Source organism: Mya arenaria, chromosome 15 (genome assembly GCF_026914265.1).
Source record: "Mya arenaria isolate MELC-2E11 chromosome 15, ASM2691426v1".
Taxonomy (NCBI): domain Eukaryota; kingdom Metazoa; phylum Mollusca; class Bivalvia; order Myida; family Myidae; genus Mya; species Mya arenaria.
The window spans coordinates 4,744,529-4,771,595 of record NC_069136.1 but is presented as its reverse complement, the minus strand read 5'-3'; the positions used below and the strand labels follow the sequence as shown (position 1 = coordinate 4,771,595).

Sequence of the window (27,067 nt, the reverse complement as noted above, 5' to 3'; positions counted from 1 at the left end):
AGGAAGAATATAGTGTCTTCAAGATGTGTACCACTCGAAGAAAAGGTCGTAGTAGTCCACTAACAAAACAATTGAATATAATATTCTTATGCCCTCTATGAAAGAATGCAATGTGTTCCAATGAAATTGATTAAAAAACACCACAACAATTACTTATTACAAGTTATATTTTAACACACATAAACTAATGTAAAACAATACAACAACATTCAAGGACAGTTTCGTTTCTTTTAAGTTAATAGTGCTTAAATCATTAATGTTATTGAATGAAATATGCAAGAACTTTACGAATTGAAGTTGCTTCCCTTGCATTGTCGTGTAACATATCACAAACGGTGCAATCAATGGCTATACAGCATTTAATGAAATTACCCCCCCCCCCAAATATTTAAAAGGCGATTACTCCTCGTCATGTTGTTTTCTTTATGGTTTCAACAGTTTATGAACAAAACAATGCTAAACAAATTATCATTTTTTATTTTGTATTGTTCAATTCGATTTATTTGCATTATATGGCCTCCAACCCAAAAACATAATATACAACATGAATTAAACATAATGCATGAGGTTATGACATTAACAAATACACAATACAGTAAATGTAAACAATATTGACGTATTATAGTTAACATCGAGTCATAGTTATCTGAACACTTCAAGGTAGTTGTCCCTCTCTTCAAAAGAGAAGTAAAGATACATGGCAACTTTTCGAATTAAATTCACATTTTAATTTGCCATCAAAGCTTTTCTAGAGTTGGATATTGACAAAAATACATAGGTCATTAACATCTCGTTCGAATATCTGAATATAAAGGGCATGATAGCATGAAGTGATATGCATCTTCCAGTACAGTTTCACAACACATACATACATACAATTCTCTTGAGATAATATAATGTCTACCCTTTTATAACACCTCAAGAGAGTATCGTGCATATACATATTGTGTAACTGCACTGGAAAATGAATGAGCTAAACGAGTTAAACCATTTCTACGCAAAACAAAACTCGCGAGAATAGTTAAAGAAAAACCGACATATAATCGAATTGTTTGAATTTGATTTTCCATCAAGCATCAAGTACCGAAGATAACATAGTATCTATTGTTTATTGGTTAAAAAGACCGTGTTATGCCATCGTCCAATAATACAAAAGCTAATCAATGTATTATAATTCTTATACAAAATTACTTTACAAATTACAATTTATTTATGCATAAGTTACGTAAACTTAATTTAGCAAAATAAAACATATAAGTATACCAGGATGAATAAGAAATGATATGTTGCGTCTATCTTTTAAGAATAACAGTATTGTAGTTGCCCCCCTTTGACCACACACACGTTTTATATAACTCGTAATGGCAACAAGGGCGACACATTTTGTGTTTTAAAAAGACTTTTAGATTAAAAAAATATGAACATCAAAATACAATATGCAATTTAGCATATATATATATATATATATATATATATATATATATATATATATATATATATATATATATATATCGTCTTCAAGATCTGTACCACTCGATGGCTAAGTAACACTAGTTCACTAACAAGGAAGTAATATTTTTTCTTATGCCCTTTATAAATGTATGCAACTTTATCCGATAGTACTTGATTGTAAACACCATTAACTTATTACAGGTTAAATTAAAATAGAAACTATTATATAATATACAGGTTAAAATCGTATGGATATTGTTAATATTATTTTATAATGAAACATGAACTATCTTTACGAATTGAAGTTGCTTCCCTTGCAGTGTCGTGTTACAATATTTCTAACTAAATTGCTTCAAATTAAAATGATTTAATTGATCGTAATAAATGTGTTTACATATAAACATTGTCAAAATGAGACTGTAAGCGTCATTATGCTTCCACAACATTGCGCAGTTCAAGAGTTCAAAAGCCCAATAAACATCGCAAGCATAACGTGTTGTAGAACCACTTACAAGTGACCTAGTCTAAGCACACACACACTGCATTGTCTGTAAGAAGATGCCAGATGAATCAAATTTGAGATTAGATAAGATGTTTAATCTTGTGCAGACTGTTGACAAGGTCATGTTTTAACTTTGCCGGAGAAATGCATATGTTGAAATCCAACAATTAGTTATGAGAATAGAACAATGTCTTGATTCCACGTGACATAAAATATTAAGTGGGTATAAATTGTTTGTACACATTGAAAAAACATACTGACAATAAAATACAATGATACAAATTATTCAATAACTATAAAATCAAACTATTTGACTCTCGGCTCTGTTACAGCTCAACAATCGACATGTCTCAACACAGACAGTGTATCCTAGTTTAAACATGTCTTTGCGTGCGTTTAATTGACAATATTGAATATCAATTATATATTTCATAGATTCAAATTACTACCTGCGATATGTACATACCAACTAAATCCACGATATAATTTGTTTGAAGCCCTACATTTTTCCACATTTGAGTATTTTCAGAAAATGACACTAAGTTTAATTTCTTGACTGACAGAAGCTTTGTATGGATATTCATGAATGAACATTTATCAGCCGCGTGATTGTTCCGCGGCACATTAGCCTCGAATACGTCATATCTATACATGCCTTTTGTTTTTTACCACATTTTACAAAGGCAAAGGCACGAAATTTCTGAAACAGTGCTAATATTATGACTAATGGTGATTTTAGGTAATTTTCCATGAAGAAAAACATGCCATTCCCACGCTGCAATAATTTCACTCTCCCATGAAGTATTATGTTGAGATACGGTTATTCAAGTGGAGACGAGATTGCTGCTGTTTTATTGGCGCATAACATCAGTCGGAAACATAGAAATATTTGTTCCAAAAACGTTTTTATAAGAAAATGAATGAAAATATTTATTATATTCTGTTTTAGAAATTGTAGAATCAAAGGTTGAATACAATCCGAATAGTTTGAAAACTACGCTAAAAATATCTGTTTGTAGATACTTTTGTTATTGTCAAAGGCAATATGGGCTTTTTATTTACAATTATTTCAACAAACATCGAAATGGACACATATTACTTGATTTTGCGTGCCGTGGTACTTCTTCTTTTCGAATGTTATTATAATTATGGCTATCGAATTAAAAACAATTTCAACATACTATACAATACGTGTACCCCTGTTCACGAAAATAGTTGCATTATTAGTTACCAAATCAGTATAATTATGAAGTTCAAGGACAATGGAAAACTGAGGACTCCTGACAAGTAATCTCGCGCATACGCCCGACAGTCAAGACAGTGTTTGGGTTCTCATTTTGTCATTTGCCTTTGAGACGTTAATCCATGTAACTCAAAGTAGCCTAAAAGGGACATAAGCAACGGGATCATTTCATGTTCTGATACTTAAAGTTCATTATCTAATGATGAAGCTAAACTTTATCTAGTTATTTGTCAGGAAAAACACAATAACAAACATTGAAAATACAAACAAACCAATGGAGAAGTCAAGGAAAGAAGTTGCGTATTCCACGTCCGAATAAACAACTGTAGAAGTAAAGAGTTTCCCGGCAAAAACTAGTTTTTCGTTGTAACCACGTTTTGGAGTCGAAATACATTAAAGCGCATCCTGCCAATGGCAAAAGACGCAAAATACATACTGAAAAAAACGACTTTACTCTTACTGGTAGTCCGGTTAGCGCAGTGGTTTCCGGCCTGGGTGCATGTGAGTTTGGTTTGTGGTCACCATGTCGGACAAGTGGGTTTCCTCCGGGAACTCCGGTTTCCCCCACAACACTAGACAACACTCTCGCGCAACATCATGCCAACGAGAGTTATTAATATAAGTTGCAATAGCTTGTTTCGCAATCGTTGTAAAAATGAATAAGTTTAAATTAAATTGGAAGATCCCCTCTCCCCCCCAAAACAAATAAGAAAAAATAATGAGTAATTCAACCCAACATGCCGTCACCAATACTAAAACAATAATTACGGTTAGTTTGTTCTTTGACAGGCGTGTGATCTAGTACTTATAAAACGGTTTCTGCAACCTGAAAATTACACTGTTTGTAACCTTAACATGTAACGATAAAGATTTAAGCAGCTTTTATCGTTCCATATCTCGGGTTTGTTCAACTGTTTATCAGCTAGCCATTGCTGCTTGCACCTCTAAACAATATAAGTAATAGTATATGAGACCCATTGAAAACATGCTATAAACCAGAAGCAAGAACATTTTTTGATCTACTACAAACAAAATAACTTTGCGGGCTTTTGTGTTTGTGTACGTTGTTCATTATAGTTCATAATTCATCACTAGCTTAGAAAACAATTAAAATTATATAAACATGTGAACGACTATTGCTTTTGATTTCAATTTTAAAATTAATTGATTATTGGTGTGTATTTATTTAAACGAAAATATGCTTTCCTGTTTAATGTGGTTATCTCGACTTCTTTTGCGTTTGATCCCAGACCACAGTGCATAACAGCCGGTCTTCAGAGCTAACTTAGCATATCATACATGTGTACCATATTTTTGAATGCTTTGGTAAATTGAATGGCGATACAAAGCTTCTGCATGCGCTATGGACCGTAACCAGCGAGTTGAAAGAAGAGGAAAACAGGTAGGTAATGATTTGTGCATGGTTTCAGTCATGCAAAGACTTTCCGTATTATATGCGCAGTACAGGTTCCTTCTTTTCTTTCGATGATGATGCTTGACTTGACTTATTATTTCAATTGCCCTATCCGGATTACTCCTTAGAGTGTTATTCATACTGAGTGTTTGTTTCTTGTATTTGTTTACAAAGCTTATGTACTGAAAAAACAACAACAATAAATTATCAAGCATCTATTTTCTATTAAAAACAGAGTGATAATGAAAAAGCAGTTGGCGTCTTTCCAAGCCCATGTTGACCTTCTCTATGCTGTATATTTTGCATGGAGCAACTCGCACGTCCCGATCAGTATGACGGAGAAAACTCTGCAAACAGGATTAAACCAATGAATACTCGCTTGACTCGTTTTCTAGATAAACTTCTTAATTATTAATCAATTATATTTCGCAAAACAGCGGTGATGAACACTTTTTACAAATACGAACATGTTCGTATTTTTAAGATTGCATTGGTATACTATCTTTTATATGTCTTTTCAGATGGTTCAGTATGGTGCAATGCCGCCAGAAACCAGACGAAGGCAAAACTGAAATTGTGGATTTGACCAAATCCTAGTAATCGTTATCTATGTAAGCAACAAACATATGTTGATCAAATTAACAGTATTCTGACACTTTTTCTTATATTGACCAAAACGTAAGTGTGCAGTAAGTGCTGTGTTCAACCATATCGTCCGTTTCACCATTTCAAATAAATATGTGTTCAACATATTCTATATATGCGTATGTGTATGTGCAAAACCATATAATGTTCCTTCTTTAATATCATGTCGCCACAATGATCAAACAATACTCACACATGACGATTCACACACAAATATTATTAACACATGACGATATATATAAATCAACAATATTCACTGAAACAATACACACAAATGATGAATCTCAAACCATCAATACACAAACTTGCCGATACTCAAACATTCAATACTCAAACAAACGGTATATAAACATGACAAACATGACGATAATCAATCAAACAACAATGTCAGACACGAAGATACTCAACCAAACAACAGGTTCAAACACGACGATACTCAACCAAACAACAATGTCAGACACAACGATACTCAACTAAACAACAATGTCAGACACGACAATACTCAACCAAACAACAATGTCAAACACGACGACACTCAACCAAACAACAATGTCACAAACGACGATACTCAACCAAACAACAATGTCACACACGACGATACTAAACCAAACAACAATGTCAGACACGACGATGCTCAACCAAACAACAATGTCAGACACGGCGATACTCAACCAAACAACAGGTTCAAACACGACGATATTCAACCAAACAACACTCTCACACACGGCGATATTCAATCAAACAACAATGTCACACACGACGATACTCAACTAAACAACAATATCACACACGATGATACTCAACCAAACAACAATGTCACACACGACGATACTCAACCAAACAACAATGTCAGACACGACGATACTCAACCAAACTACAATGTCAAACACGACAATACTCAACCAAACAACAATGTCACACACGACGATACACAACCAAACAACAATGTCAGACACGACGATACACAACCAAACAACAATGTCAGACACGACGATATTCAATCAAACAAGAATGTCACACACGACGATATTCAACAAAACAACAATCTCACACACGGCGATATTCAATCATACAACAATCTCACACACGACAATATTCAACAAAACAACAATGTCACACACGATGATACTCAACCAAACAACAATGTCAGACACGACGATACTCAACCAAACAACAATATCACACACGACGATACTCAACCAAACAACAATCTCACACACGACGATACTCAACCAAACAACAATGTCACACACGACGATACTCAACCAAACAACAATGTCACAAACGACGATACTTAACCAAACAACAATGTCACACACGACAATACTCAACCAAACAACAATGTCACACACGACGATACTCAACCAAACAACAATGTCACACACGACGATACTCAACCAAACAACAATGTCAGACACGATGATACTCAACCAAACAACAATGTCAGACACGCCGATCCTCAACCAAACAACAATGTCAGACACGACGATCCTCAACCAAACAACAATGTCAGACACGACGATACTCAACCAAACAACAATGTCACACACGACGATACTCAACAAAAGAGCAATGTCTGACACGACGATACTCTACCAAACAACAATGTCAGACACGACGATACTCAACCAAACAACAATGTCAGACACGACGATGCTCAACCAAACAACAATGTCACACACGACGATACTCAACCAAACAACAATGTCAAACACGACGATACTCAACCAAACAACAATAGCAAACACGACGATACTCAACCAAACAACATTGTCAGTCGCGACGATATTCAACCAAACAACAATGTTACACACGACGATACTCAACCAAACAACAATGTCACACACGACGATACTCAACCAAACAACAATGTCACACACGACGATACTCAACCAAACAACAATGTCAGACACGACGATACTTAACCAAACAACAATGTCACACACGACGATACTCAACCAAACAACAATGTCACACACGACGATACTCAACCAAACAACAATGTCAGACACGACGATACTTAACTAAACAAGAATGTCACACACGACGATACTCAACCAAACAACAATATCAGACACGACGATACTTAACCAAACAACAATGTCACACACGACGATACTCAACCAAACAACAATATCAGACACGACGATACTTAACCAAACAACAATGTCACACCCGATGATACTCAACCAAACAACAATGTCAGACACGACGATACTCAACCAAACAACAATATCAGACACGACGATACTTAACCAAACAACAATGTCACACACGACGATACTCAACCAAACAACAATATCAGACACGACGATACTTAACCAAACAACAATGTCACACCCGATGATACTCAACCAAACAACAATGTCAGACACGACGATACTTAACCAAACAATAATCTCACACACGACGATACTCAACCAAACAACAATATCAGACACGACGATACTTAACCAAGCAACAATGTCACACCCGACGATACTCAATCAAACAACAATGTCAGATACGACGATACTTAACCAAACAACAATGTCAGACACGACGATACTCAACCAAAGAACAATGTCAGACACGACGATATTCAATCAAACAACAATGTCACACACGACGATACTCAACCAAACAACAATCTCACACACGACGATATTCAATCATACAACATTGTCAGACACGATGATACTCAACCAAAGAACAATGTCACACACGACGATACTCAAGCAAACAGCAATCTCACACACGACGATACTCAACCAAACAACAATGTCACACACGACGATACTCAACCAAACAACAATATCAGACACGACGATACTTAACCAAACAACAATGTCACACACGACGATACTCAACCAAACAACAATATCAGACACGACGATCCTCAACCAAACAACAATGTCACACACGACGATACTCAACCAAACAACAATGTCACACACAACGATACTCAACCAAACAACAATGTCAGGCACGACGATATTCAACCAAACTAGACTGTCACACATGACGATACTCAACCAAACAACAATGTCAGACACGACGATACTCAACCAAACAACAATGTCACTCACGACGATACTCAACCAAACAATAATGTCACACAAGACGATACTCAACCAACCAACAATCTCACACACGACGATACTCAACCAAACAACAATCTCACACACGACGATACTCAACCAAACAACAATCTCACACACGAAGATATTCAACCAAACAAGAATGTCACACATGACGATACTCAACCAAACAGCAATAACACACACGAAGATACTCAACCAAACAACAATCTCACACACGAAGATATTCAAGCAAACAAGAATGTCACACATGACGATACTCAACCAAACAACAATCTCACACACGAAGATACTCAACCAAACAACGATCTCACACACGACGATACTCAACCAAACAACAATGTCACACATGACGATACTCAACCAAACAACAATGTCACACACGACGATACTCAACCAAACAACATTGTCAGACACGACGATACTCAACCAAACAACAATGTCACACATGACAATACTCAACCAAACAACAATGTCACACACGACGATACCCAACCAAACAACATTGTCAGACACGACGATACTCAACCAAACAACAATGTCAGACACGACGATACTCAACCAAACAACAATGTGAGACACGACGATACTCAACCAAACAACAATGTCAGACATGACGATACTTAACCAAAGAACAATGCCACACACGACGATTCTCAACCAAACAACAATCTCACACACGACGATACTCAACCAAACAACAATGTCAGACACGACGATACTCAACCAAACAACAATTTCACACACGACGATACTCAACCAAACAACAATCTCACACACGATGATACTCAACCAAACAACAATGTCACACACGACGATACTCAACCAAACAACAATGTCAGACACGACGATACTCAACCAAACAACAGTCTCACACACGACGATACTCAACCAAACAACAATATCACACACGACGATACTCAACCAAACAACAATCTCACACACGACGATACTCAACCAAACAACAATGTCACACATGACGATACTCAACCAAACAACAATAGCCCACATGACGATACTCAACCAAACAACAATGTCAGACACGACGATACTCAACCAAACAACAATGTCAGACACGACGATACTCAACCAAACAACAATATCACACACGACGATACTCAACCAAACAACAATATCACACACGACGATACTCAACCAAACAACAATCTCACAAACGACGATACTCAACCAAACAACAATCTCACAAACGACGATATTCAACCAACAAGAATGTCACACATGACGATAGTCAACCAAACAACAATGTCAGACACGATGATACTCAACCAAACAACAATAGCAAACACGACGATACTCAACCAAACAAAAATATCACACACGACGATACTCAACCAAACAACAATGTCACACACGACGATACTCAACCAAACAACAATCTCACACACGACGATATTCAACCAACAAGAATGTCACACATGACGATACTCAACCAAACAACAATGTCAGACACGATGATACTCAACCAAACAACAATAGCAAACACGACGATACTCAACCAAACAACAATATCACACACGACGATACTCAACCAAACTAGACTGTCACACATGACGATACTCATCCAAACAACAATAGCAAACACGACGATACTCAACCAAACAACAATAACAAACACGACGATACTCAACCAAACAACAATAGCAAACACGACGATACTCAACCAAACAACAATATCACACACGACGATACTCAACCAAACAACAATCTCACACACGACGATACTCATCCAAACAACAATGTCACACACGACGATACTCAACCAAACAACAATGTCAGACACGATGATACTCAACCAACCAACAATCTCACACACGACGATACTCAACCAAACAATAATGTCACACACGACGATATTCAACCAAACAACAATGTCACACACGACGATACTCAACCAAACAACAATGTCAGACACGATGATACTCAACCAACCAACAATCTCACACACGACGATACTCAACCAAACAACAATCTCACACACGATGATACTCAACCAAACAACAATCTCACACACGACGATATTCAACCAACAACAATATCACACACGACGATACTCAACCAAACAACAATGTCAGACACGATGATACTCAACCAACGAACAATGTCAGACACGACGATCCTAAACAATCAATACTTAAACATCACGATACTCACACAAACAATGCTCACACATGACGAAACTCACACAAACAGTACTTACACCTAGCAATACTCACACAAACACTACTTACTGAGGCAATAATTACATTTTGTTTTGGAATGCAAGGCAAGAAGGATTCGAATTTCGTAAAACTTGTTTAAACTGGTTTGTATAAACTAACCTAACATTTATTTTTCCATTGACAAAAACAGTTTAATATGTGAGCCATTAATAACTTTAAAATTGCTAGGTAAGTATTGCTATGTGACCTCCCCAGAAGATCGCTAAAGGTTCGTAGGCAGTATCCCCAACACTCAATGATAAATTGCTTACTGATATGATTATGAATTGTGTATGCTTCTTGTTTCCCACTTGCTTGTATGTCTTATTGTCATTTTGCTTTTACATTTCATATACATGCCATTTAACACGATATTATATTGTGTTTGGCTTTAAGTTTGTCCCCGAAGTTGTTATAACATCTTTAATTAGACATTAGCCAATCAACAAGTGGAGATTAGTTTTAACTTAGTAGAAAACTATCTTCAAAGCAAAAAGTATAGGAACGAGAAAACCGTATGAGCTGGAATCGGTGACCATACTTTGTCACGTCGCAAACAGCATTTAGAGTCAGTTGGAAATTACTTATACGCGTGGCAACAGGTATGCATTCAAGTACAAGCAGTTTTTTGCAAACGCTCCATTTTTATTTGATTCGGGATGTGCATTCAAAATGAATAGATTATCTTTAAAAAGTTGTGTTTTGTATAATTATTTTGGAAGGGCATTCGCCTCCCTCCCTCCCTCCCTCCGCAACTTACATGGATCATTGTAGATATTAGTAATATAAAATTGCCAAACACATTTTCAGTGTAATTATCTACCACATAAAGAACATAATTATCAATTTCGTTTTTACTTACGTTTCTTTTGATTTTTGATAATTGGTAAACTTAGTTGGCAATATACCATTTTTCGCAAAGAACAGCTCGTTTCATAAAAACGTTCAATTAGTATTACACTAATTGCGATGAAAGGGACCACCATTCATGCATGATATGTTTGGTCACGTTCAATGTAATATTCAAATATACTTCAACAAATTTAACCTTTCATAAAGTTTTGCAAACCTCCAACACGCTTATCTAATTGTTAAGTTATTATTTAATGCAAAATCAGTAGACCAAGAAATATGTTATGATTAACTTAAATTGCAACATTACAAAGACAAATTATCCGGCGAGGCATTCTAATACATGCCAAATGGATTCCATCATATCGAATACCAGGCCCCAGTTTCTTGAAGGTCTTTAAACGTAAAGAAGCTCAACTTTGAATTAACTAAAAGTTAAGCTATAATTCGGTACAATTATTTCAGGATAATAACAATAAAAATGATATGAATAGATATAATTCTCACAATTCAATTAGTATAACAAAATATCATTAACCTTAATTGTAATTAAATTAATTAAATTAGTATCGTAATAATCATTAATTTTATTTTGTTTCATTATTCTATAAAACTATAATTTTATTTGGCTGTATTGTGTAACACTGGAAAACCAACAAATATGAAGTCAGTGAAAGAAACATTGGCCGCTATAGAGGAAAGCCTTGCCACGCCACATGAAATAACTCAACTAAAATACCCTGAAACTTAAAAACACAAATGTTACACTTACCTTTTTCCTATTGGCCAGCGTAACGTCCTGCCTTGAGAGATATTACACTATCAGAGAAATCCTGTTAGAAATAGTCCGTATGTATCACAAGCGACTGGTTTGGTAGGATGAATACCACTTCTGATCTGCGCCTGTGCTAGCGCGTTGCTGCACGTTTAGTATTACTTGTTTTTAATGAATAAGAACGTATTGTATATATGCAGAGAATAACATCCAAGATCTTTAAATTATGTCAATGACTTTTTGTTGAAATGTTGTTTATGGTTTCAATGACTATATGGAATGTCATAAATCTGTCATAAATTCATATTCTGAAATATGTCATACATGCATTGATAAAATTACAAGTTATATTTAGAAATGATTTGTAACGCTTGAAATTAGTTATCTTAACATCATTTACGTTTGTGGTTTGTTGTTTAATTTGTATTTGAATTGTACATTGCGTGTCGCCACAAAATGGCATAGGTTTCTTTATAAATTAATTTTTACACAAAATGTGAATAAAAAATTAATTTTTCAGCGTTTGTTTTATATCCAAAGACGGTCGAAAGAGTAGTCTATCATCTTTCAATTTTAAAGCGAAAGACAACCCCCGTTTGTTAATACAGTTGTATTCTTAGTGAGTTACCATCCTTTTCAAACTTAATCTCCCAAGTAAGGTATGAAGAGTTCTCTTTCTTACCTTAAATGTTTGATTTAATAAGATAAATATAGTTTATTTAACAAAAAGAAAAAAACAAACTGAAAGCCCGCAGATTCTTAAGAATATTTATATAAAATTGTTATAAACCAAATTTCCCAAATGTAAAAAGTGAGCTAAGCTTAAACCTGTTATATGGGACTTGTTTTGAAAAATTCTGACCAGCACCGATCACCAACATCGTTTGACCATAGGAGTAGAGGTCTAATAAAACGATGGTGTGTAGTAAACATACGCGTATATAATAATGCAATGGAATAGTTTACCATCTGTATGAACAAAAGGGTTACCCATTTGAATCATTGAATACTTCAGTTACTTATTGGAAATCCTGTTTTATGGTAAACGCTCATCAGTGAAAAATAAATATTCACCAATTCTCTGTTAATCCGCTGATTGGCTGTCGATGTTTTCTATTGCCTCATGTAAAGCACTTTATAAGTTGTTAATGTATTTGCATACCTTTTATATAGGAGGAAATAATGATTTATTTGATTGATTGATTGATTGATTGATTGATTGATTGATTGATTGATTGATTGATTGACTGATTGATTGATTGATTGAGGCAACTGCAACAACTGCATTCTTGCAAAAAACGAGTATGATTATGATGTATGTATATATATATATATAAGAAGGGAATATTTATGTTACAGTGAACGTTACAATATTCTTCCCCGAGTGAATACCAAAAGTTTGCCACGACTGAATTACCTATGGTGTTCATGAGGCGATGTAAAACAACAGTTTATTTATTTTTTTGTATGATATAATATTTATATTTGTTTAGTAAATACTCATACCCTTGGGAAACCTCCCCTCAAAAAAGTATCCAGCCGAAAATATACCTGCCATGAAACTGATAAAGTAGTTTTCCGACAACTGTATTAGTTGATCATTGATGTCTGTTTAATTTGTATTTCAATACTGAAAAGTAATCCAAGATATATGGATGGGAATGCAATTTCCATCATTCTGAATGTAACGTGAATAACGAGAAAAAGTGTGAATGAATTTATTTAACAATTTTCCCTTGCCTCCAATCCATGTTTTACGTTGTTTCCGAGTATACAAAATTGTTATCATGTACCAACTTTTAAAACCATGTCCAACATTGGCAATAACTCTACATTACTTATTCTCGACATTTAGCTGATCAAAGCATTTGTTCGTGTGACTAATTTTTAACGTTTCCTATTTGATTCCCAAAATGCGTATAATGACGCTTTCATGCAATGGTATAAGCTTAAAAACAAAGATTATATTCAACATATTATAATGCACTTTAACATGTGTAAATAAATTCTCTGACAATTTTATACCAAACAAATGCATTTTTCGCAAAGTTTTCCGGCATGTAAGGAAAGTTAATTGTTTCAGCTGTAAGCAATTTCAGTTGATGTAATTTCTAATTGGTACGATAGGGTTTGTTAGGTTTGTTTGAAGTAGTGCCTACCATTTATAAACTGGCTCGAAACGAACTATATGCATTCACACGTGGTGTGTGCGACATGGCTGGAAATAGTCTTACAAATCCAAACACTGTATCATGTTTACATAGAGACGGCTTTTTATGTTTCTTAATAGGGTTATCAATTCAAAATACATGTTTAAATTTAAGTGAATTAATAAAGTGGTGTTTAAATCGGTGCATATACTTTTCTTATACACATACAAACATATTATTGCTTGTTGTTTCTAGTCATTAAATCTTTTCATTTTAATCATCAATGATGTTGTTCGTACAGTGTACGCATACATAATTATGTTTTTACTTTTAATATTTTTACTCTGAATGATACTCCGATCTCTTTTTCAAATTTCTACAATAATGCACATGGTTTCCTAAAACCAAAAGATAATAAGGTTGTTAAAACTGAATATTTTTAGGAGGAGACAGTTTTAATTTTATACTCAAACACCAAAATCACTTCAAAAACCGCCATTTCATTCCGCATCCCACATTTCCCTCACTTATAATTCGGAAAACACAAACATGTTGGACCACCTGATAGAGTATGATGTATCAAATACTACAATGACAAATAATGGTAATTGTTGTTGTTGTTGTTATGTAAGGTGTTGTTGTGTAAATTGTTGTTGTCGTTTTGATACTTCATATTACAAGAAGCTGGTGTTATGGAGGTGTTGATCACATCGAGTGATTGCTCTCGCTTTGGTTTATGCTATTATAATAAAAATAAGTACTATGACAACTATAAAAATAACATGGATCTGGTCATTTGGAGGTACCATGAGCTCATAAATGAGAAAAGAAGACATTCTACCTAATTCTTATTACCTAAATATACAAATAATATGAAACCATGTCTTTATTGCAAGAAAGAAGCATGATCCATTAATTTAGTATCAATCTACATAGCTTACTTCTCGTAGGAAGTCTCTGGATTGCTACAAATTTTAAAACCGCAAACCAATGGAACACTCACGAAGGCAAAAAAGCACCTGGCATAAATAACAAGGTACATTTGTGACGTTATTGAGCTAACTTGAGCCCTTATACTCAACACTAACCTATACCCTGTTTAAAGTCAATGACAATTACGATAGTTACAACGACGTAATTGTCCATCCAATCATGTTGTGAAATGGTGCAGGGTGTGTGCACTAATGTCTTTGATCTATTGGTGCTGTATAACATTTTTCTATTTCTATATTTTAATGAAGACAGATATAATTTGTATAAACAAAACGAACATACTTACACTGTTATTTTCATGAAATAGTTCAACTAAAAACTATAGCCAATTAATTTGAAGCGAAGATAAATAATAATATTTCATACTTCACTACATTGCCTATACTGTGCTATATATAAGCTTTGTTTTTTAAGTTGACTTAGATACAACTAGTTTAGATAAAACAAAAAAAAATATTGATTCGTTTATGTTTATGTTTTGCAAGCAGGGTCTGTGAACTTAGAAATACATTAAATCTTCGGTTTAGTTATAAACAGCTCTAAATTGTACTAGAAGTTAAAAAGGCAACAAATACCTAAAAGTGTAAATGTATATCATTTTTTATCTTATTTATACAGAAATATTAATTTACAATTCTCTAAGATTTTTGTTATGTGCTATGAAAACATTTTGTAATAGAAATAAAGAATAAAGAATAATAACTCACTTGCCTTCGGCGCCTTCGTGTTTCAAAACGTTTACGGTTTTCAAGAAATCCAACTTTTTTCCATTCCTTATAATTTGTCAGTATATTTGCCCCTCCATAATTGTCCGAATTCCTTTGGCTGATCCGGTCCACTTGTTATCGATTTAGTTGACTTTTAATGTAATTTACGTTCACTTTTCTTCACCAAGTATTTATGTCGTACCTTCCAACTGAATGTTCCAACGTTCTAGTCAGTCTCTAGGATTGCATAAGCTTCCTATGCACATCGTCTTCTCTCTAACATTTCCATTTCAACATTTTCTAGAGGTGGTACCATTCCAGTAATGATGAACAGTATGTCTAAATGTATTTTTTGTAGTTGTGGGCAGGGCATTGCGACTAAAATACCTTAAATGGTCCTTGTTAAACTTTGAAGACAAAAATAAATGTTGCAGGCGTAAAATAAAAGGCCGTTACTAAATTTTTCATGCGCGTAATTGAAGGAAAATCTAGTTCATGGAAAGATATATTAAACAAACTTGGTACATACGCATACGAAGTAGGGTATGCTTGCCTTGATTGCTATACTGTTAATGTTGACTGTGACTATTTTCAACGCTTCATTAAAGTGCACAACATCTAAATGCTATCATGATTTCCAAGAGTAAGAATTGCAAAGTTGGAATAATAAACTTAAATACAAATTCTTTTAACGATCTTGCAAGAAATGTTAGAACTATTGTCTAGTGGGAAACTTGACATTGAGCAAATGGAACGATATATAATGATTATTTAACAAGGTAATTTGAGTATAGATGGACACACTTCATCAGCACAAGCTCGTTTTGTAAAGAACATGCCACATGAATAATATTTACTTTGTTAAAGGGTAAAATCGATGGGAGACTTTTATCATTGTTTTTGTCAATAACATACTGCGATCTTATATAGTTCTTAATGTTGTGGTTTGTTTCCGAAAACAATGTTTACAAATATGGGAAATCGCGCACTGACAGAAATAATTCTATTCGCTGCATTGCATGATTTTTGTGTTTAATCAGCCAAGTTGGATATCTTATCCGGTGCTATTTTTACATATTTTCAAACGATGAACGGTTCGGAATCAAATGACATTTAAGTGAAAGGTACCCGTTGGACAATTTTTAACAAAAGATAAATCTCGCCAATGTTTGTCAATTAGCTGCAGGTGACGATATTATGACAGATAAAAGGTTTGAAATCAAGACATTATTAGCAGGAAAATTGGAAAAAACTAAATGATCCTCAATAGAAGTTCAGAATGTGCCAATCGCAGTCCAGTTAATTCATTTTGGCCTAATAGCATTGAGCACAGCGAAAACCGTTTCTTTATTTAGAATTGGTGAGATAAGAGTGAGGTTTGTGCACTTAAACTGGTTGAAACCCCCAGTAAATTTACATTTTACTGACCGTACCAAGGCGGTACCTAACAATCCATGATAAACATTCCTAGTTTTTCTTATATACAGTATGTAAGCAATGTATTGTTTGTGGAGTTACGTGCTGTTTTTCCATGTTTCTTGTTTGTTATTTTTTATGTCTTTGGCGTTTACCCAGTGCCATTCAACCGGGTTTATGTTTAAACGTTTTTCCACTGAGCTTGTTCTTTAGTTTTTCGCATAAATATTCATTAATATGTCCAATGGCGTCCATATTTGACTTGTACTTTACCATGTTATGCCTTTTGTCAAATCTGTTAAATCCAAATAGAACTACTCTTTAGTTTTCAACACCTTTCAATCAGCTTATTTTTTTACTTTTGCAAACTGCAACATTTTCGTCAACGTTTCATGATTTTTTGACAAAAAATTGACACTAGTATTTGTTTTTTCATTTTTAGATTTCACAACCATTTTAGTGAAGATTTAATATATGATATAATGACAGACATTAAAATAGAAATTATAGGAAAGCTTTAAGTTATTTAAATACATGAGTTGCTGAATAAAGAACAAGTTATAAACTTTGTGGTTATGTGAGCACGACTTAAAAAGTTGTTAGTGTGTTAAATTTGTGAAACGCCATGTCAGCCTTCTTACCAGCCTTGTATTAGCTGTCGACGATATTCCTTAAAGTCAAATTAAAGTGAAAAGAGCAGTATTGAAAGATTATCACAGAAAAAAATATATTCATACAGAAAATGTCGGTACACAAAGATGTTGATGAAAAGGAATTTATTTAATCGGTTTTAATTCAATATTAGACTTTGAAAAAAGCGAGTTATGTTGTGCCACTTGAAAGATCAATACATTTTTTATAAACTAAATGGGTATGGAGGACATAAATAGTGTGTTGAAAAGCATTTATGGGAGAACTATTAAAACATATTACTTTGAAAATTACCTTTGCTTTTACTAAAGAAATAAAATAAAAGTCAATAATTTGAGCAGTGATAAAAAAAGAAGAATTAAAAAATCTATAGAGAAAATGCAAAATTAATTGAAAGTAATATGGAAGAGATAAAAGGTGTAGCATCGCAAGATAGGGAAGTGGTAAATCGATAGAAATAATTTATTCATTGCTCGTGAAAAAAAGATATGTAATCCAAAATCAGTTATTGCAACTGAAAGAAATAACGAAGCCAATAGTAAATAATATAGAAGTTTGTTTGTATTCTACTGGCAATAATTTAAATATAAAAGCCAGGATGTATTGAAATGTGTGGATGACACAGGGTACAAAGCGCCTTTTCAAAAAAATATGATAGAACAAGTCGGATATATGAATTCCTCAAGGCATAACTACTTTAATGTATATATAGATGACACTACAATCAATGGTTATCGTGAACAATACGGTATTACCATCAGTTCATGTATCTAAGGATAATGCATATATATATGCTGAAAATGAAGACAATATAATAAATGAAGATGATTCTAAAAACAGCAAGATGAAGCTGTAAAACCACTTTCCACTTAAATACTAAAATTAAGGAACATCATGATATAAGATTAATTGTAGCACTAACAACTACATTAACAATTGAAGGATCGAAGGATATAAATAACGATATAAGCATATCATAACCATTGTTATATAAAAACCTTTAAGAGGCTCGTAATATCTACCATTATCATATGTCATTAAAACAGGAAAAGATTAATTAATATTTAGAATGATAAGGGCAATGAATGTTTTCGTTGGTGCCATTTAGCATATATGCTTCCTGAACAACCACAAACAGAGAATAAATTAATATAAAGAACAAATATTCACCTTCATTAAAAGTTTCCAAAAATCAAGGACAGTCCAGAATTGAAAGACGTAGTATGTTCATGTTTAATATATTAGTTAGTACAATCAACAAAGATTCAAATGTATCCATAAAACATGTCCAAATTTATATGATGATCTACAGAAACTGGTACAGTTCAAGTGTTAACACAGGGTCAACGACAAAGACACAGAACACAAAACCAAACAATCACAAACCAGAAACATGGAACAACAGCACAAAACTCCAACAAAACACATACAAAATATATAAAACTAGGAGTGTAAATCAAGGATTGTATCGCCAGTCGGTCAGTAAATCAGGAAACTGTAAATTTAGAAGGCTATAAATCCAGAAAATAAAACTTGTGATCTTTTGTTAAAATAACGTTATAAAATATTTCATTATGTACAGATAAAGGATTTAAAAATGTTAACGAAGACACAGTCAACAGATGGTCACCGAGTGTTTATGTGTTCAACATTTTACAACATCAATATTACTAAATTATCATACAGCTGTCTCTGTAGGTATTAATGGTACGCAGAATATTAAATTACCACCTCCAGGATATTAGCAATTGTGGTTTTAAAATTACCAAAAGCAATAAATGGCTCTTTTAATTATTTTTACAGATTTTGAAACAATACTTACACCAGCTAATAAAACATTGGGAATATTAACCAATGCTTATGGAAATCATGTCGCTTGTGGTTATGGATAAAATTAGTCTGTTGTACGATGATATATTTTCTAAGCCAGTGTGAATGTATCGCGGTCTTGTCTCTATGTATTGTTTTCATAAAAATAAGTTTGAAAAGAAGCATATTGTGCTAGAGTATTGAAATACCGTTTCAGTAAAAAATGATGATGACTGAACATTCACAAGAAAAATACTTTTAAAAGGCTAAATCTTTTTTGTCATATCTGGGGAAGTACATATACAGATTCAGACAAAAAACGTGATAAGTATAGAACATAAAGATATCAATGACACTATCCATTTCTCATAATTCACATAGCGATATATCCACTAATCTTTCAACTTTTCTGTGTTGTCCCAACTACCTTTCTATTATGCATAATAATATTCAAAGTCTCCAAAACTGGATTTATTGACAACTGAACTAAGTTCTTTCGATATCCTTACCTTTTCTGAAACTTGTTTAGCTGATGCAGTAATATACGACCATATCCGAATTCCTGGCATCTCAAGACCAGTTCGGCATGGTCAGAAAGGCGATTCGTATGGTGGTGGTGCCGCTTATATCAAAGACGGTATCAATTTTAAAAGAAGGAATGATTTGGAGTTAATTGCGCTTGAGTGTCTCTGGTTAGAAATAAAGATACGCGATAATGAGGATATCGTCATTACAGGTTATTTCAATCTGAACAATTTAGTCGATAGTTCGGGATGCAAAATCAAATCTTTATCACCCCAATTTGCCATTGAACAATGCATCTCATATCTTATACACTTGACAAGATTCGTCCTCAATTATCGACCTCTTATTCATTTCTAACTCAAACTCCTTAGTCCATAGTGGAGGTTGAATAGCCATTTCTGGATCAAAACAATCGTTTTCGTTGCCCTATTTTGTGGTATTTTAGATAACAAAAACCGGTAAAGAAGGTTTCTTGGCGTAGAAAATGGAAATATGACAATAGGAACTATACGCAACTTTGCCAGAAGCTTTCGGACACCCAATTTGTCAATAATTATGAATACAAATATTGATTTGTTCACCTCTAATTTTAGTAAATCAATTGTTGATATTTCCAACAGTTGTATTCCTAACAAGGTTATAACTATCAATCCTCTTGAACCTCCTTGGATGAATAATGACATTAAAATAAAAAATCGACAGCTAAAAAGAGCTTATAGAAAGGTCAAACGCACTACCAATCCGATACATTCGAATAAGTTTCGCAAATTGCGTAAAGAAGTAATCACTCTGTTTCGGAGATCGAAATTGAAATACTTTGACTCTATTGCTTTGGAAATTAAATCCAAAGAACTTAGTTACAGGGGCTGGTGGAAAACACTTAAGTCATTTATCACTCCGGTTAAATCACGAGGTATTCCTCCACTTCTCAACCCATTAGATGGCCAGAGCGTTGCAGACTACCAAGGCGAGACCGAAATCCTTAATGATTTCTTTGTCCTTCAGACCTATCTTGACGATTCAACTCAAGTATTACCTGAACTTAATTAAAGAATGATGATGCTAAACTCATTTGATTGTTATCGTATCTTCCGAAGTCAAAGATACTATAAGTAGTCTCTCGGCTGATAAATCATCTGGGCTTGATGACATTTATAATCGTATTTTACTTCTTTAGAACTTAGCCAACCTTTGTGTGATTTGTTTAAAGCTTCGTTTACTTTTTGTATTTTTCCGTCTAGTAATTGGAAATATTCAAATGTTTGCGCTGTCTTTAAAAAGGGGATCCTTCCAACCTACCAAATTATCGCCAAATCTCTATATTGAATACTATGGAGAAGGTCTTTGAAAAACTTATTTTCAATATGTATTCAACTTTCTTCGTGAAACAATTTTTTTTACCCGATCCCAAATCGGTAATTTCTGTAAACATGTGATATTCAGCACTACCAATCAGGATCACTGAGGAATAGGCACTGGAAGTTCTTCATTAAAACCAACCACCCTACTTCTTTCTTCTCTCTTATTCTCTTTAACTTTTTTTTATTCTGTTCTTAAACAAATTCAACGACATTTTTATTCGATAAGTGAAAATAAACTAAGCTTACTATAACATTGTTAATAAGAAAATGTTTAACTTCTAGCTTCTGTCTTGTCTGTGTACGTCGTCTGTAAAAAAATAGATATTAAAATAATATCAAATAAAGCCAAATCGCGTTAAACAATAACACTTGATTCAATTAAACAATATCAATATCATTGTGTCATCTGCATTGTAAGCTGTACAAATGTCGGTCATTAAATATGCACGTTTGATAAGGTTTGGAGAATAACTTTTCAGGAAACATTTATCTTTCGTTCTAATCCTTTTCTAGATTGTACATCTGTTTTCTGTTTGTCTTTATGTTATGTGTGTATACGCTGATGAATAAAATATGTTTACTATCCATTTCTGTAACATATATGATTTTATCAATTGTTCATTGCTTCCTGCAATCTCATTCATTAAGTATCAATAGTTGCTCCATACATATACAGTTTATCATATTATCTTAATTATTTAAGTGACATGTGGAGAAGTGTTTTTGTTTTACCAGAATCACCGTTTACAGATATTGGTTATCTTAAGCATGTCTATGGCATGTATCATTTTTATCATCAACCATTTTAACAGTAATGTATACATCTATCCTAAAGACAATGTTAAATGTTGTTTTAGTTTACAGCCTAAAAATGAATTCCTTTCAGATACATTGCATAATAATTTCATCAAATTGTTACCCAGTTGTCGACGATCGTAAATGATATATTCAGTACTCACCCATAACATTTTAAAATGTATATAAGAGATACAATAAACACATGTAAAGCAATGGTCATCACTCTGGCTTTAATAATGGTAAAGTGTTACCCCTTGTTACACTGGAAAAACACTAGACGAGCATTGGCGTTTGCTCCGTGACGCTCAAGCTTTCGGTTATTTACTTGTACTAGTACACACATTATATTGCATTTTCAGTATGCTCTTAAAATATACAACATTTTTTCCTGCTACAGTTATATACTGCCAACAATCTTAGGCAGTAATCTCGGTTCTTTTAGTTTTTTTACGTGTTGACAGCTCTCATTGAACCTTAACTTTTAAACTTCAAAACCTTGAATCCTTTAATCAAACATATTAATTCCCCCCCACTCGTATTGCTATGTTAAACAAAATTATATTGAATCAAAAGCCATTATTTCTTAATTGTTTCATAATAATCATTTAATGGTTTAAATAGTTGTGTAGTCGCGGTTCTTTCTCTACAGGTGTGTTTGTAAATCGGTCGGGATTGTAATCTACAACATCGTCTTTTTTAAGGATTATTAAATTAATGGGATACGATCAAACGATCTAATTATTCAGGTTAAACCAATAGAATATAACCTATTAAGGCAATTGTTAATAAGGGCTATGGTATATGGTAGCAAACAAATAATAAAGACCTTAATAAATAAAGCATTTTTATTTTATTTCAATAAGCGCTAATGTCAAAGTGTTTGTGTGTTATATGTTTGTGGCATTTATTACACTACATAATATTTGTACATGCCTAGACATAAGAAATAACAAACAGGCAACCGTTCTAGGGGTCACGAAATTTTTCTTAAATGAATAATTGACTGTTTTAATTCCAAGCTGAAACAACATTAATATTTAGTCTCATAAACATGCTTATGCTGCTACATCTTTCAATATAACTATCAAATGTTAAATGTTCGCCTCTCACCAGACTTTGTGTGCTTGTTACCCAACTAGGTTATTTTCTGATGGCATTTCAAAACGGACACCTGTACAAAAATGATTTGTATCAGCTTTGAGTTGTCCTTTAAATCGAGTTTTAATCAATTAGTAAAATTAAAGCACAATAATTACCAATTGTTCACTCTTCACTATTGATGTGCTGTATGTATTATTCACCCTATTATACATTTTTATCAAACATTGTCAAGGCGACATACTCTATTAATTATATACATGTTAAAAAAATGATAAAAACTGGGTTAACACAAGTTCTAACCCTGACATTTCAATTGACATGTACAAATGAAAATATCTGCATAATGGCAACTGAGGCAAATATGAGCCTCAATACAACCCCTGTCAATGCCAGAAATGCATCTGCATATGTTACACCTCATCAACAGCAGCAACAACATCAGTATATTTACATACCTCCTCAATTGCCAGTCTACATGCAGTCGCCCATAAACATGGCGCCTCAGATGCCAAATCAGGGCCCCAACCAACCCCAACAATCCATGCTGTCTGACGGGGATATACAGCGAATAGTGACTTGTCTCCGACAGTCATTAAGAGATGATTAAAAAGCTATGGTGAACTCTGCTTACCATGAAAAAGTACAGCGCCTTAAAGAAGAAGTGTCTAAGTTAAAGGTTCAGGTCAATTACTTAGAGAGCGAAATGGATGCTGCTAACCAATACAGAAGAAGAAACCGTGTACTTACTAGTAGCATAAAAGAACAGCCAGAAGAGAACACTGACCCTATTGCCATACAAGTAGCCAAGGAAGGTGGCCTAGACATATCACCAAAGGACATTGACAGGTCCCACAGAAATGGTAGACCCAAGGATAGACCAAGGGACATCATAGTTAAATTTGTATCATACAAAACCAAAAGTGACTTCATGAAAATAAGAAAGCAATTAAGACAAAAGAAAAGTAATGCCTTCATAAACGAACACGTAACAAAACTCAGGGGTGAACTTGCAAACCGGCGTAGAAACCTAAAGAAAACCCCAAATTTTCCTGTCACTGACACATGGACCTTTGATGGAAATGTATTCATTAAAACTAGTGAGCAAGGTCCCATGGTCAGGATAAACAGCCTCTCAGCCCTTGCTCCATATGGGTACACCCCCCCTCTTCATGAACTATGCCAAGTACATGGTTTGCATCTTAGTTTGCCAAACCCCTCATTTCAATTATTCAATTTTGTACACCATACTTGAGTGAAATTAAAACTTGTTTATGAACATGCACTCTATATGTATATATGTTATATATATATGTGTGTGTGTGCGTGCGTGCGTGCGTGCGTGCGTGCGTGCGTGTGTGTGTGTTTATACACATGTATGCATATTGATGTATACATTCATTAAAATGTGTGTCTCTTTAACTTTGTTTGACTAATTAAAGATCTCTTCATTGAACATTTATACTCATGTTTATCTTACACAATAACATGTATGTTCTATAGGAAGTATTAACCTTATATCACTTGTTTTGTCATAGCTGCACTAAGTGATATACCTGTATCTTGAATCTTAACTAAGCATGTTCTTCAACATTGCTGTTATCATAGCTCTGAATCATGAATATACATATTCATATATATTATGTACTCTGAGACATGTACTTTCTGTTTTATACCTTAGTTAAACCTTAGTCTTTTAGTAATAATTGAATCATTTGCAATCTAACATTCTAAGCCTTAAACATCTTCAAGATTATGAGATATTGTTGAGGTTAAAAATTCACTTATGTAAATTTGTAAAATGCATATTATAACAGAAACATACTTAAGTATACATTTCTTAGTTTAAGTACATATACATACTAATTTGACATACATGTATGTGTATGTATGTATATATGTATGTGTATGTATGTGTGTGTGTTTGTTTGTGTTTATATATGTATATATGTGTTTATATGTGTATATGTGTATGTATTTGTATGTATGTATGAATATATATGTATGTGTGTGTGTATATATGTATGCATATATATATGTGTGTATGTGCATAAATATATGAATGTGTATGTGTGTGGGGGTGTAGTTTAACCCATCTTAGCCGTGTAAACTCTTGTTTTTATATTTGAATATATGTATACCTTTGCCCAGTTTAATATGATATATGTGCACTTGCTTGTTCATGTACAGCTTTCTTTGTATAACGACCATTTAACTTAAAAGAACTCATTAATTCCCTTTTTGACAACCAAGCAAAACACGTTCTCCATTACATTCTGTTAAAAAAATCTTAACCTCTTATTTAAAGAAAAAACTATCATTATTGATAAGTCTAACATGATACAATAAGCACATTTTTAAGAGGATTAAGTAAGTCCTGAAATTAAAACATAGTAATATACCTACGATTTGACGTAGTTTTGAACCTCGCCTGCCCGGAGAAAAGCGTGCACACCTGTTGACACATTAAAGACACATACTCGGTTGCAATGAATCACTTGCAATTTTCGGTAAAAATAATTTTCAGTAAAGCATATTTTCCTTTCCTGTGGCACTATTGATGTTTAAATATTTCGCGTTGTTAACTTATATATTTTATGATTCACAAATGGTATGGAGAAACCGCTTGCAGTATTTTCCTTGTATCTGATTTTCAACCATTTCAAGAGTTTAAGGTAGTTTCTCCTTTAAGAATGACATTGAAATTTGATCGGAAAAGTCGCACTCATTCGGTTTTGTTATCTATAAAGTCGCGTCCGATAACAAACCGAAAACATGGAATATACTCTAAGAAGCTGTTAACCTAAATTATCTTCTTAATAATTTTTCAAATATTACTTGTAGTTTTACTATAATGTTTGCTTTGGTGTGACACATTTTATCACTACATAAATACTTTATAAAATTTACCCAAACCCTAACTATTTAAGGGAACTTTCAACTTTAAGGTCCTAGTTATGTTACACACGTTCTTTCCTTATACATCTTTTCTCCCCTCTTTCTCTTTCTATTTCCTATTTTCCCGTGGTACAAGTCAGGTAGTATGTAGATATCCCTCATTCAGAGAGCTGTTTGATCCCGGTATAACATGATTTTAAATTTCTATTGAAATAGGCACAAAAATAATGAGGGTCGGTTTGTTCTGTTTTTATCAAACTCAAGCAAAAGGTACGAAACATTAAACCCATTTTGAATTAATCTGATGGTTTCCATTTCCATTTCCATGCTTTTACTCCTTTCCGGTGATGTTAATGAAAATCCCGGTGCTATATCGTCTCTGTCAACCTCCTCTTCTGAAGCTTCTAGTGCGGTCCATGGTAGCTTAAGTATAGTACATTACAATGTGCAGAGTTTTTACGGGAAAAAAGACATTTTGT

General features: G+C 33.7%; 1 protein-coding gene across 1 annotated transcript in view; it reads right to left on the bottom strand.

Moving 5' to 3' along the window:
* The window catches only part of LOC128219888 (uncharacterized), an 89,650-nt gene extending 77,446 nt beyond the window's left edge, over nt 1-12,204 (bottom strand). Inside the window, exon 1 of the mRNA XM_052928031.1 lies at nt 12,180-12,204. The gene's annotated coding sequence lies outside the window, so the exon portion shown is untranslated. The remainder of the gene's footprint in view (nt 1-12,179) is intronic.
* Nucleotides 12,205-27,067: the final 14,863 nt, after the last annotated feature.